This window comes from Oryza sativa, chromosome 4 (genome assembly GCF_034140825.1).
Source record: "Oryza sativa Japonica Group chromosome 4, ASM3414082v1".
Lineage (NCBI taxonomy): Eukaryota > Viridiplantae > Streptophyta > Magnoliopsida > Poales > Poaceae > Oryza > Oryza sativa.
Window position 1 is genome coordinate 5,366,145 of NC_089038.1, and position 12,375 is coordinate 5,378,519.

The 12,375-nt window shown below is 57.9% G+C and overlaps 1 long non-coding RNA gene across 1 annotated transcript; it reads left to right on the forward strand.

Annotated features, from left to right (window-relative positions):
* The first annotated feature begins 447 nt into the window (after window positions 1–447).
* On the forward strand, window positions 448–2,754 carry LOC136356091 (uncharacterized). The gene is made up of 3 exons (XR_010740775.1): window positions 448–1,048; window positions 1,366–1,445; window positions 2,575–2,754. It is a non-coding gene; the product is annotated as an uncharacterized lncRNA (long non-coding RNA).
* Window positions 2,755–12,375: the final 9,621 nt, after the last annotated feature.

Here is a 12,375-nt window from a genome sequence, read left to right on the forward strand (position 1 = left end):
ATAAAATTTCCTAAATTTAAAGCATGGATGGATTTAATTTTTATTAAATTCTCCATGGTTAATTATACTCTCTGGAATATTCTCGGATTTTTCGAAGCTCAATTCCTAATTTTTAATCTTACAAAGAGTATTTCAGTAATTACCCACATATTAAATTAATCATTAAATGGTCTAATTGTAATTTTTTTAAGTACTTTGAGTGTCCAAGTATTTTCAGGATTTTTCTTGAAATTATTTGAGCATTGGAAGTATTTTTAACAATTCAAAGATCATTTCATTGATTAATTTAATTGGAAAAGTAATAATAATCCTCTTCCTAGTCTTGGGCCCTTTCCAGCCCATCTCCCTCTTTTGTGTGCACGGCCGTGCAGCCCAAGTCAGCCCAGCCGAGCTCCCCCCCTTCTCTTTCTTTCTTTGCTTTGTTTTCAGCCAGCCCAAGACAAAAAGTCTAATTTGCCTCCCTCGACACTGTTTATCTTCTACCTCAAGCAGCCGAACTGAGACCGATTTGGCTCGGTTTTTTCTCCTCCAAATCTGACCTTTCCCCTTGTGTTTTTCTAAAATTAGTTGAGGGGAAATATTCCTCTTATCCTCCTCTATCTTTAACCCCAAAAATCGGAGCAAATCGTTGAGTATCTTATCCGAATCAAACTCGTTTTCGAGTTTATCTCCAAAACCGAGTTTTTGATTTCCCGGATCGATTTCTTGCGGGAGGAGTCCGATCTCTTCAATCCAAGGCTATAAATAGGACCCCCTAGTCCTCCTCTTTCGTTTGCCCCCTCTCCCGTCCTCTTCCGTGCTCCGTAGCTCCGTCGCCACCGCCGCCAAGCAAACCGCCGCCGCCGGCCATCTCCGGTGCCGCCGCGCCGCCGTCTCCATCGTCGTCGCCGGTCGCCGTCACCACCGTTGGGTGCGCCGTGGTGAGGGGAAGCTCGGCCACCCTTCCTTTTCCGTCGCCGGTCATCGGAGCTCCGCCGCCCCGTGCAACCCGAGCCGCCGCCGTCGCCTCCTCGTCGCCGGCCGTCGTCGGTCGTCGTTTGGCACGAGGGTGAGTATCGTTGGGTTCGTCTCGTCGTCCTCTACGTGTTCATGTCCTCCAAATCCGCAGCCGGTCGCTCTATCTCCGGCGAGGTCGCCATCTTGGTCCGGCCATTGATGAGGTCATCATGATGTCATCATCGTTTTTCTTTTTCCTGTTTTTCTAATAGATTAAATCTTCGGAAATTCATAACTAAATCATCGTAACTCGGTTTTGAGTGGTTCAAGTTGCTAAATTCATCTAAAATCATGATCTACATGTTTGTTTACTTTATATGTACTATTTATTTGGTTTTTATTAGTCTTTTTCTTTGTTTTGCGTGTTAGCTTGTCGTTTCCGTCGTTGCGAAGGTTCGTGAGTGCGTCAGGAGTGTTCAGAAGATTAATTGAAGACCGATTATTGCAAGGCAAGTCACACAGATCCTAAACACAATAATCCTTTGAGCATGTTGATCCTATATTTAAATTCTCTATTTATTTCAACTGTGCATTTATTTTCGAATGTCACCGGGTGGTGTGAACTTATTCCTTTGTTATGGCCAATTTGCATTGATTACTTTATTCCTTGATACCTTGGGTTATTATAACTTGACTAGTTGGGCTTTATATATTGGTTCAGCTAGATATTAGTTATGATTGCTTAGCCATGCTTAGAAACATTAGCACACTATTGGGATAACTTATGACTCACTATTATTTAAGGATGGCTTAATGATAGTTCACGATGGTCAATCGTGATTGGTTAATTAATTACTTGCCAACTAAAACTTGATAATGGTGGGTTGTGAGCATATGGTTTTGAGAGTCGTGCTCATGACAATTAAGGACCGGTTCGCGAGCTACTGTTGTGAGACATTTACCGTGCCAACCACAAGCCAGCGTGGGCAACGGCTTTATCTTTTGTATAGCGTGATTCATTATAGTGCGCCAGACTGAGAAGTGGCGAGAAGTCCACGGGGGTCGCTGGGGAGTCCATGCCTCTGGTTTTTGAGGGGGTGATTATGATCCAGGAAAGGTGCGCTGTAATGGGTTATGTTGTGCAAGGGGTATTGTCACAACTCCTTTCCGAGGTACCGTGGTGGTATTGAGGCACATGGTGACATGATGTGGGGTTGTGTCTTGTGGGTACAGTGGTACACCTCTGGCCAGAGTAAAACTATTCGAATAGCCGTGCCCGTGGTTATGGGCGAGTTGAGCAATGTTTTTCGTGATTAGTCTCACACCTCTCACAATAATTATGGATGTTATAACTGGTAATAATTTGCTTAGCTCCTGGTTTGGAGTTAGATCTGTACAGCCGGGTATGGTTGTTCAGGATGGTTGGGCCTGTGTAGCATGGGTGTGCTGTTCAGTGTTGATTAAAATTTTTAATTAATTACTCTACTGTTTTACTACTCTTAACTCTTTGCTAAATGCTGCTTTCGCAAATGAGCCTATATTATGCCATCCTTTGGTATCCTTGTGCACTTGCATATTTGCTGTGTGGCTTGTTGAGTATGTCACATGCTCATTCTTGCAATAATCATCAAACCTCAGTTGAAGATAAAGGATCCAGAAGGAGAAGACGTTTGGCTTATACCCCAGTTGAGCTGCCTGTGGGAGTGGAGCTGAAGCCATCGCTAGACCGTTAATTCCGCTGCTGTTTTCTTTTCTTTTGTAAGTGTGTAACGTTATTATTATGATGGATTTGTATATTAAATTGTCAGTTTGTGTACCTCGGCTGATTCCTGGACGAGGATTTTATGCACAAATAAGTTCGGAAATTACTAGTGAATTTCCGGGCGTGACAGGACGAGCGCCTAGAAGCCCTCGTCCTGACGGGATGGGGCGAGGCGTGCGTCAGATCGCCTGTCGCCACCTAACCCGCGATCTGACCGGTCTGTGACTGGTCACAGACCGGATAAACGAGTGCACTGCACTGCGTTACATGCGGCGTGACACGTTCAGCCAAACCGCAATAAATATGGTTAGGTGAGCCCCACTGTGCTCACCTAACCCATACACGCGGAGCAAAAACCCACGAGGGGTCGGGGCGCCTCGGCCCTTGGGGCCGAGGCGGGTGCGGCCCGACCCCCTCGGGGGGACTAAGAGGAGGGCGAACACATCACCCTCGGGCCCAACGTCCCTCGGGGGTGCCAGGCCACGTGTGCGATTGTGTCTGCCTCAAACCTCTAGTCATGATACTCCTGATCCCATGTCACCGACAGTAGCCCCCGGCGTTATGCCAGGGCGATCGCCCTCTTTAAGGGAAGCGGTCGGGCGTGACGCCACTCCTAAGGCCTGGTGACAGGTGGGACCGGTCTCCACAATTGGGCAGAAACCCAACGGTCACAAACCACGCACATCGGCAATGGTAACTCGGCTGTCAACAATGAGCGGTCTCTTCAAGACTGCCACATTACTTGAGTAGCACACGAATCTGGACATGGCGATTCGTTTCGTCTGGAGATATGGTAACGTCGCTTCGGTCGGCGAGCGTAATTAACGCGCGCACGATATGATCTATCTCGACTGCCACAACCGCATATCCACCTCATGCGCCGCAAGCGGGCGAATGGGATTAGTGGAAGCGTGGGCGCGAGAAACGAGGGGGCGAAATAGTGGGCGCGAGAAGCGAGGAGCCGGGCACAGCGTTGGCAAGAGTATAAAGGCACTGAGGAAGGGATCTGTTTCCTTCCTTTCGCCATTATTCCCCTTGTCTTCGCCGCTTGCGCCCTAACTCCTTCTTTCCTGTGCCCTACCTTCGCCACACGCGCTCGCTCTTAATCTTCTCTTCCTCCGGCGCCATGGCACGGGGCTCCGCTCTGCTCGATGGTAGCGTGCTGCCGCCTTCCCGCATCGTGAGCGAGAGGCAGGCTGGGCTGCCGCGCCGCTTCATGCCGGAATCTGCCACCGGCCGGGAGATAGTCACGCTGGGCGAGGGACGCCCGGCGCCAGACTACCCAGGGCGGTCCGTCTTCTTTCTCCCCTTTGCAATGGCAGGGCTGGTTCCGCCATTTTCTTCTTTCTTCATGGATGTTCTGGAGTTCTACGATCTCCAGATGGCGCACCTCACCCCCAACGCGGTGATGACATTGGCCATCTTCGCGCATCTGTGCGAGATGTTCATTGGGGTGCGCCCATCTCTTCGGCTGTTCCGGTGGTTCTTCACCGTGCAGTCGGTGTCGCCGCCATCGGTAGTCGGTGGCTGCTACTTCCAGCCACGGGGGCCGGTGCTGAACCGCTACATCCCCTGCGCCCTCCGCAAGAAGTGGGACGACTGGAAGAGCGACTGGTTCTACACTCCCCTCGCCGACGAAGCGCGCCTCCGACTTCCGAGCCAGCCCCCGGCGCAGGCCTCCAGCTGGCGGGCGCCGGTAGATCTGGGGGATGGCTATGACGCCGTCCTCGACCGCCTGGCGGGCCTGCGATCCCAGGGGCTCACAGGGGCCATGGTGTACGGCGACTACCTCCGTCGTCGGATTGCGCCGCTCCAGCGACGCGCTCGGGGCGCCTGGGAGTACACCGGGTCCGAAGACTTCACGAGGACCCACCAGGGAGTGAGATGGGACTGGGCTCCTGAGGACTTCAAGATATTGGTCCAACGGGTGCTGAATCTCAACTCCGTAGAGGCGGCCCTCATTCCCCAAGGAATCCTCCCCCTCTGCAGCGATCCAGACCGCGCCTCCATCCTGACCATTATGATGGCGGTCGGGGCCTCAGAGGAGCGAGCTCCAAAGGGCCACGACGGCGCAGGCGGGAGCCGCAGGGGGGAACAATCTACCCCGAGAGGGCGTCGTGCTTCTAGGTCTCGCGACAGGGGCCCGGGGAGCAGCCGCCCTGCCGACGCCCGGGGGAAGAGGAAGCAGGGAGGAACACCTCCCCCATCTCCTCCCCGAGGGGGCGGGGCGGCGCGTGCCAGCAGCAGGCGCCCGGAGGGGGCCGCGCCTACATCGCAGCCCGAGGGGGAGCGCAAGAAGAAGCGGCCCCGCAAGATGGGGGAGACAGAACCATCTCGGGGAAACCTCATTTCCCCTCCAAAGTGGTTGTTTAACCGACCCCCTCGCAGGTTCGTCTCTCACCCATCGTGGCTGTATTCATTCTCTCAACGCGAGTTTTCACTCACCCATCTTGTTCGTCTTCTGGTTTTTTCTTTTGTTTCAGCGAGATCCCGTCGCGTCCCTCCCGCCATTCCAAGTCCGGCCAGTCTGAGGCCGAGGATCCGGCGGCCGCAGAGGCCCTCAGGCGGGAATCTGACCGGCGAGAGGCCGCGGATCGCCTACGGGAAGCTGAGGAGGCCGCCCAGGAGGCCGCCCGGGCTCGCCAGGCCGAGGAAACCGCTCGGGAGGAGGCCGCCCGAGCCCGCCAGGCCGGGGAAACCGCTCGGGAGGAGGCCGGATTTCGCCAGGACGAGGCGATGGCGACTTCCGAGGCAGCTTGCGACGAGGCCGCGGGCGCGTCGCTTGGGCCCACTCCCTCGGGCGACGCTCAGGCGACAACTTCCGGGGTAGCTGGCGACGAGGCTGCGGGCGCGTCGCTTGGGCCCACTCCCTCGGGCGACGCTCAGGACCAACCGGGTCCGGGGGACATCCCCGAGTCCGGCACTTCCATCGGCGGCCCGAGCCGCGTGGCATCCTCTCCAAGGCGGCTTTTCCCCACGCCTTCTATCGCCCCACTGAACGCAGAGCCCCTTCTGCAGGCCTTGGCCGCCGCAAACACCACGGTGTTGGATGGGTTAAGTGCCCAGGTGGAGGTCCTGCAGGCAGAGCGGGCGGAGCTCGACGCCGCGTGGGCGCGTGTCGAAGAGGGGCGACGCTCGGTGGAGGCCATGGTGGAGGTGGGCCGTAAGGCTCACCGCCGGCACGTCTCGGAGCTTGAAACTCGTAAGAAGGTGCTGGCGGAGATCGCCAAGGAAGTGGAGGAGGAGCGGGGGGCTGCCCTCATTGCCACCACCGTGATGAACGAGGCGCAGGACACCCTCCGCCTTCAATACGGGAGCTGGGAGGCGGAGCTAGGGAAGAAGCTCGACGCCGCCCAGGGGGTGCTTGACGCTGCCGCTGCCCGAGAACAGCGGGCGGCGGAGACCGAAGCGGCGTCCCGGCGGCGCGAAGAGGCCCTTGAGGCGCGCGCCATGGCGCTAGAAGAGCGCGCCTGCGTCGTGGAGAGGGATCTGGCGGACCGCGAGGCCGCCGTCACCATCCGGGAAGCAACGCTGGCGGCGCACGAGGCTGCTTGCGCCGAAGAAGAGTTCACGCTCCGCCTCCGCGAGGACGCACTCACCGAGCGGGAGCGAGCTCTCGAGGGGGCCGAGGCCGCGGCGCAACAGCTGGCGGATAGCCTGTCCCTCCGCGAGGCAGCGCAGGAGGAGCAGGCGCGCCGTAATCTGGAAGGTGCCCGCGCCGAGAGGGCCGTACTGAACCAACGGGCCGCTGAGCTCGAGGCGCGGGTGAAGGAGCTGGACGCGAGGGCGCGCAGCGGCGGGGCGGCCACGAGCGAAAGCGACTTAGCCGCCCGCCTCGCAGCTGCCGAACGCACCATCGCCGATCTGCAGGGCGCGCTGGACTCGTCCGCCGGGGAGGTCGAAGCCCTCCGCTTGGCAGGCGAGGTAGGGCCCGGCATGCTTTGGGACGCCGTCTCCCGCCTAGATTGCGCCGGTCGGCAAGTGGGCCTCTGGAGAGGGCGGACCGTAAAGTACGCCGCCAACCAGGGAGGCCTCGCCCAGCGCCTCTCGAAGATGGCCGGGGCTCTCCAACGGCTTCCCGAGGAGCTCGAGAAGACAATTAAGTCATCCTCGAGGGACCTCGCCCAAGGAGCGGTGGAGCTCGTCCTGGCGAGTTACCAGGCCAGGGACCCCAATTTCTCTCCATGGATGGCGCTGGATGAGTTCCCTCCTGGGACCGAGGACCGCGCGCGCGCGCAGGTCCGGGATGCCGCCGACCATATCGTCGACAGCTTTGAGGGCTCGGCCCCTCGGCTCGCGTTCGCCCCCAACTCCGACGAGGAGGGCAATGCCGGTGGTGCAGACGACAGTGACGACGAGGCCGGCGATCCGGGCGCATTGAATTGAGCCCCCAGATCTTCTTTTCTTTCTTCTAAGGCCTTCGGGCCTCTTTTTTGTATAGATCAACTTAATCTGTAATCAAAAAATGAAGAAATTTTTGTGTTAATTTCATCTTGCTGTGAGTATGAGATGAGGATGATCTGTGCCGTGGTCCTTTTGTGTCTTAGCTTGGATAAGGGCTTGTGCCCAGGTTCTAGTCCTCAAAAGGCGCGGGTCGGGGCTAGTGCCTGGGGAGATCCACATGTCGAGACTGGCCAGGCCGGGAACGTGGTGACCGAGGGTTATGGGTGACCTGATTGTGGGTTTTTGCCGATTCCCCCCCGGAGTTCACCACGCCTCGGGGCACGGCTCGGTTCTGGGCCCCGTTTGGCGATTTTAGCCGACCCGAGCCCCCGAGGGCAGGATTGAGCACGAGTGACCTATTTCAAGTCAAGATTCTTCAAAAGGAAAAAACAGCACAGATACAGCCTTTAGGAAATTGAAACTGCTTTTATTGAAATATTGAAAAAAAAGAAATAAGAATGTGCACGTGTGGCAGCCCCCGGCCAACCCTACACGCCCGAGGGGGTGCGGGGTTGGCCCGAGCCCAAAACATGACACTCGACCCCCCCCTCAGGGGTAGAAGCGACGAAGGTGTTCGATGTTCCACGGGTTAGGCAGCTCAGTGCCGTCGCCCGTGGCCAGCCGTATGGAGCCCGGCCGGGGGACGCCGACCACTCGATACGGACCCTCCCACATTGGTGAAAGCTTGCTCAATCCAGCACGCGTTTGGACGCGGCGTAGGACGAGGTCGTTGACGCAGAGTGATCGGGCCCGGACGTGACGCTGATGGTAGCGCCGCAGGCTCTGCTGGTAGCGCGCGGCTCGGAGGGCCGCGCGCCGCCTTCGCTCTTCCAAGTAGTCGAGGTCATCTCTGCGAAGCTGATCTTGATCAGCCTCGCAATACATGGTAGCCCGAGGAGACCTCAGGGTGAGCTCGGATGGGAGAACCGCTTCCGCGCCGTAGACGAGGAAGAAAGGCGTTTCCCCGGTTGCTCGGCTTGGTGTAGTTCGGTTTGCCCAGAGCACTGCTGGCAACTCCTCGATCCATGAATCGCCGTGCTTCTTGAGTATGTTGAAGGTCTTGGTTTTAAGGCCTTTGAGGATTTCCGCATTGGCGCGCTCCACTTGGCCATTGCTTCTGGGGTGGGCAGGTGAGGCGAAGCAGAGCTTGATGCCCATGTCTTCGCAGTAGTCGCCGAAGAGTTCACTAGTGAATTGGGTGCCATTATCCGTAATAATACGGTTAGGCACTCCAAACCGGGCCGTGATGCCCTTAATGAATTTAAGTGCGGAGTGCTTATCGATCTTGACGACCGGATAAGCCTCGGGCCACTTAGTGAACCTGTCAATCGCGACATACAGATACTCAAACCCGCCCGGGGCCCGCCTAAACGGTCCCAGGATATCGAGTCCCCAGACAGCAAATGGCCACGAAAGTGGTATGGTCTGTAGGGCCTGGGCCGGCTGATGGATTTGCTTGGCGTGGAATTGACACGCTCTACATCGCCGGACCAGGTCGACCGCATCATTAAGAGCTGTCGGCCAATAGAAACCCTGGCGAAAAGCTTTACCAACCAAGGTGCGCGAGGCGGAGTGGGCTCCGCATTCGCCTTCATGGATATCGGCAAGAAGCACAACGCCTTGTTCCCGAGGAATGCACTTCAGGAGGATTCCATTAGCCGCGCGCCGATAGAGGGTCCCTTCTACCAGCACGTAGCGTTTGGAGATGCGATGGACGCGTTCACTCCCTTCGCGGTCCTCGGGTAGAGTCTTATCTGTGAGGTATGCTTGGATCTCGGCGATCCAAGCAATCAATCTAAGGGAGTTGGGAGCACTCCCCTCGGGTCCCGAGGCCTGGACTCCGACGGGCCTCGGGGGCCGGTCAGGTGCATCCGTCTCCCCTAAGGGGTCGGGTCGCGCCGACGGCTGGGCAAGCCTTTCTTCAAAGGCGCCCGGTGGGGTCTGGGCTCGCGAGGACGCGAGCCGTGAGAGTTCGTCGGCAATCATGTTATCCCGTCTGGGCACATGCCGAAGCTCAATCCCATCAAAATGGCGCTCCATACGCCGTACTTGGCGCACGTAGGCGTCCATCTGCGGGTCAGAGCACCGGTACTCCTTACAGACTTGGTTAACGACCAGCTGGGAGTCGCCTAACACCAGGAGGCGGCGGATCCCCAGTCCAGCTGCCACTCTGAGTCTGGCAAGGAGTCCCTCGTATTCTGCCATATTATTGGTCGCTCGAAAGTCGAGGCGGACCAAGTATCTGAGGACGTCTCCGCTCGGAGAGGTCAACGTGACCCCCGCACCGGCGCCCTGAAGAGACAGGGAGCCGTCGAACTGCATCACCCAGTGGGCGGTATGAGGCAGCTGCGAGGGGTCCGTGCTGGCCTCGGGGATCGAGACGGGCTCGGGAGCCGGGGTCCACTCTGCCACAAAATCGGCGAGGGCCTGGCTCTTGATAGCGTGGCGTGGTTCAAAGTGCAAATCGAACTCAGAAAGTTCGATTGCCCATTTCACCACCCGTCCTGTACTCTCTCGATTATGCAAGATTTGACCGAGGGGGTGAGACGTAACTACAGTGACCCGATGCGCCTGGAAATAATGGCGCAGTTTCCTCGAGGCCATCAGAATAGCGTAAAGCATCTTCTGGGCCTGAGGGTATCGGGTTTTGGCGTCCCGGAGGGCCTCACTAACAAAGTAGACGGGCCGCTGCACCTTTCGGTGGGGCCGATCCTCTTCGCTAGGGGCCGCATCCCTGGGGCACTCTTCGTCCAAGCAGCCTCGCGGGGCGCACTTGTCTTCTGTGCTGATGACCTCGGGGTCGGAGGATAACAGGGGCGGCCTTCCCACAGTGGCTTCGGGGCCGTCCTGGGGGTCGGGGGCTCCTGGCGTCGTCGGACAAGCGGGCAAAGGGCCAACTCCGGTCGTCAGGGGCCTTAGGCCTCCGTTCGGCTCGGGGGCCTCTTCTCCCTGCTCTTTCCTAGGTCGAGTCAGCACAGGGTTAGCCTCGGGGTCAAAGGGCGATAGGTGCGGCCTTCCCACAGTGGCCTTAGGGCCTTCCTGGGGGTCGGGGGCTCCTAGCACCGTCTGACAAGCAGGCAGAGGGCCAACTCCGGTCGTCGGGGGCCTTGGGCCACCGTTCGGCTCGGGAGCCTCTCCTCCCTGCTCTCTCCCGGGCCAAGTCGGCACAGGGTGGGGAAGCGTGAAATGAGAATTGTTCTCATCGCGCTCCACAACCAATGCCGCACTAACTACTTGCGGGGTCGCCGCTAAGTAGAGTAACAAGGGCTCGTCTGGCTCCGGGGCGACCAGAACTGGGGGAGAGCTTAGATACGCCTTCAACTGGGTGAGGGCATTTTCGGCTTCCTCCGTCCAGGTAAACGGTCCGGAGCGTTTGAGAAGCTTAAATAAGGGTAACGCCTTCTCTCCCAGCCTCGATATGAACCGACTTAGGGCGGCCATGCAACCGGTGACGCATTGCACATCCCTAAGTTTGCTGGGGGGGCGCATCCGCTCTATAGCCCGTATCTTCTCGGGGTTGGCCTCAATGCCTCGGGCAGAGACCAAGAACCCTAGAAGCTTGCCCGCAGGTACACCAAACACACACTTATCGGGGTTTAGTTTTATGCGGGCGGAGCGGAGACTCTCAAAAGTTTCCGCTAGATCTGAGAGTAACATTTCCTGGTTGCGCATCTTTACAACCAAGTCATCGACATAAGCCTCAACATTACGTCCTAATTGGCTACCCAAAGAAATTCGAGTAGTACGTTGAAAAGTAGGACCTGCATTCTTTAACCCGAAGGGCATTGTCGTATAACAATAGGTTCCTATGGGGGTAATGAACGCAGTTTTTTCCTCATCCTCCCTAGCCATGCGAATCTGATGGTAACCAGAGTATGCATCTAGAAAACACAAAAGGTCGCACCCCGCAGTGGAGTCGACAATCTGATCTATGCGAGGCAGGGGGTAAGGATCCTTAGGACATGCCTTGTTAAGGTCGGTGTAGTCGATGCACATCCGAAGCTTGCCGTTCGCCTTGGGAACGACCACCGGGTTCGCCAGCCACTCCAGATGGATGACCTCACGGATGAATCCGGCCTCCAGAAGTCGCGCCACCTCCTCGCGGATGAAGGCTTGACGTTCCGGGGCCTGCCGCCGCACTTTCTGCCGGACCGGCCTTGCACCCGGCCGCACGGCGAGACGGTGCTCAATCAACCCCCTGGGGACCCCGGGCATATCCGCCGGTCTCCATGCGAAGACGTCAGCGTTTGCCCGCAGGAAGGAGACGAGCGCGTCTTCCTATTTGCCGTTCAGAAGACCACCGATCCGTGTGGTCTTGGACGGGCCGTCGCCCAGGGCAACCTCCTTGACCGGGACCTCGTCGCCTGTGATCATCCGCTGCCTCGGGGTGGCGGGGGCGGAGGCGCCAAGCCTCTCGTCGCCACCCTCGGTCTTGGACGCAGCGGCGAGGTGGTCCGCGCGCTGCTCCAGACAAGCGAGCGCGACTTTGAGGTCGCCATGGACAGAGATGGGGCCACCGGGGCCCGGCATCTTCATCTGTAGGTAGGCGTAGTGGACCGCCGCCATGAACTTCACCAACGCGGGCCTCCCCAGGACCGCGTTGTAGGGCAGACTGAGGTCCGCCACATCGAAGTTCACCCGCTCCGTGCGGAAGTTGGCGGATCCACCGAAGGTGACCGGTAGGTCAATGTGACCTAACGGCCACGTGTGCCCCGGCGTCACACCGATAATTGGCTGGGACGGCCGGAGCACCATCCCCGGGGCCTTGATGGCGTCAAAGGCCGCAGGGGAAAGGATGTTGAGGGCCGCTCCCCCATCAATGAGGACACGCCCCAACTTCACGTTGCAAACGGTGGGAGAAACCACCATCGCAATCTGCCCTCCCCGGGCAACGCACGGTGGGTGGTCGGTCTGGTCGAAGGTGAGGGCAACCTCTGACCACCGCGCCCGACACGTCGCCTCATGAGTAGGGGTCGCGGCCAGAAGCTCTCGCTTCATGGCCTTGAAGCTCCGGCGAGAAACGTGAGCACACGCTCCCCCATCGACGGTGGCAATGGTGGCCCCAGGCTCTTGGAAACCTAGGTCATCATCGCCGTCATCGATGTCCTCGGCGGGGGCCTTCTGCTTGGCCTCACTTCGCCGATTATCGGAAGGAACCGCCGGGGATTTGCCCTCTCGGCGCTCCTGCCTCCTCTCCTCCTCCCACTTCCTCGTCCGCTCAGCCAAACTTTTGA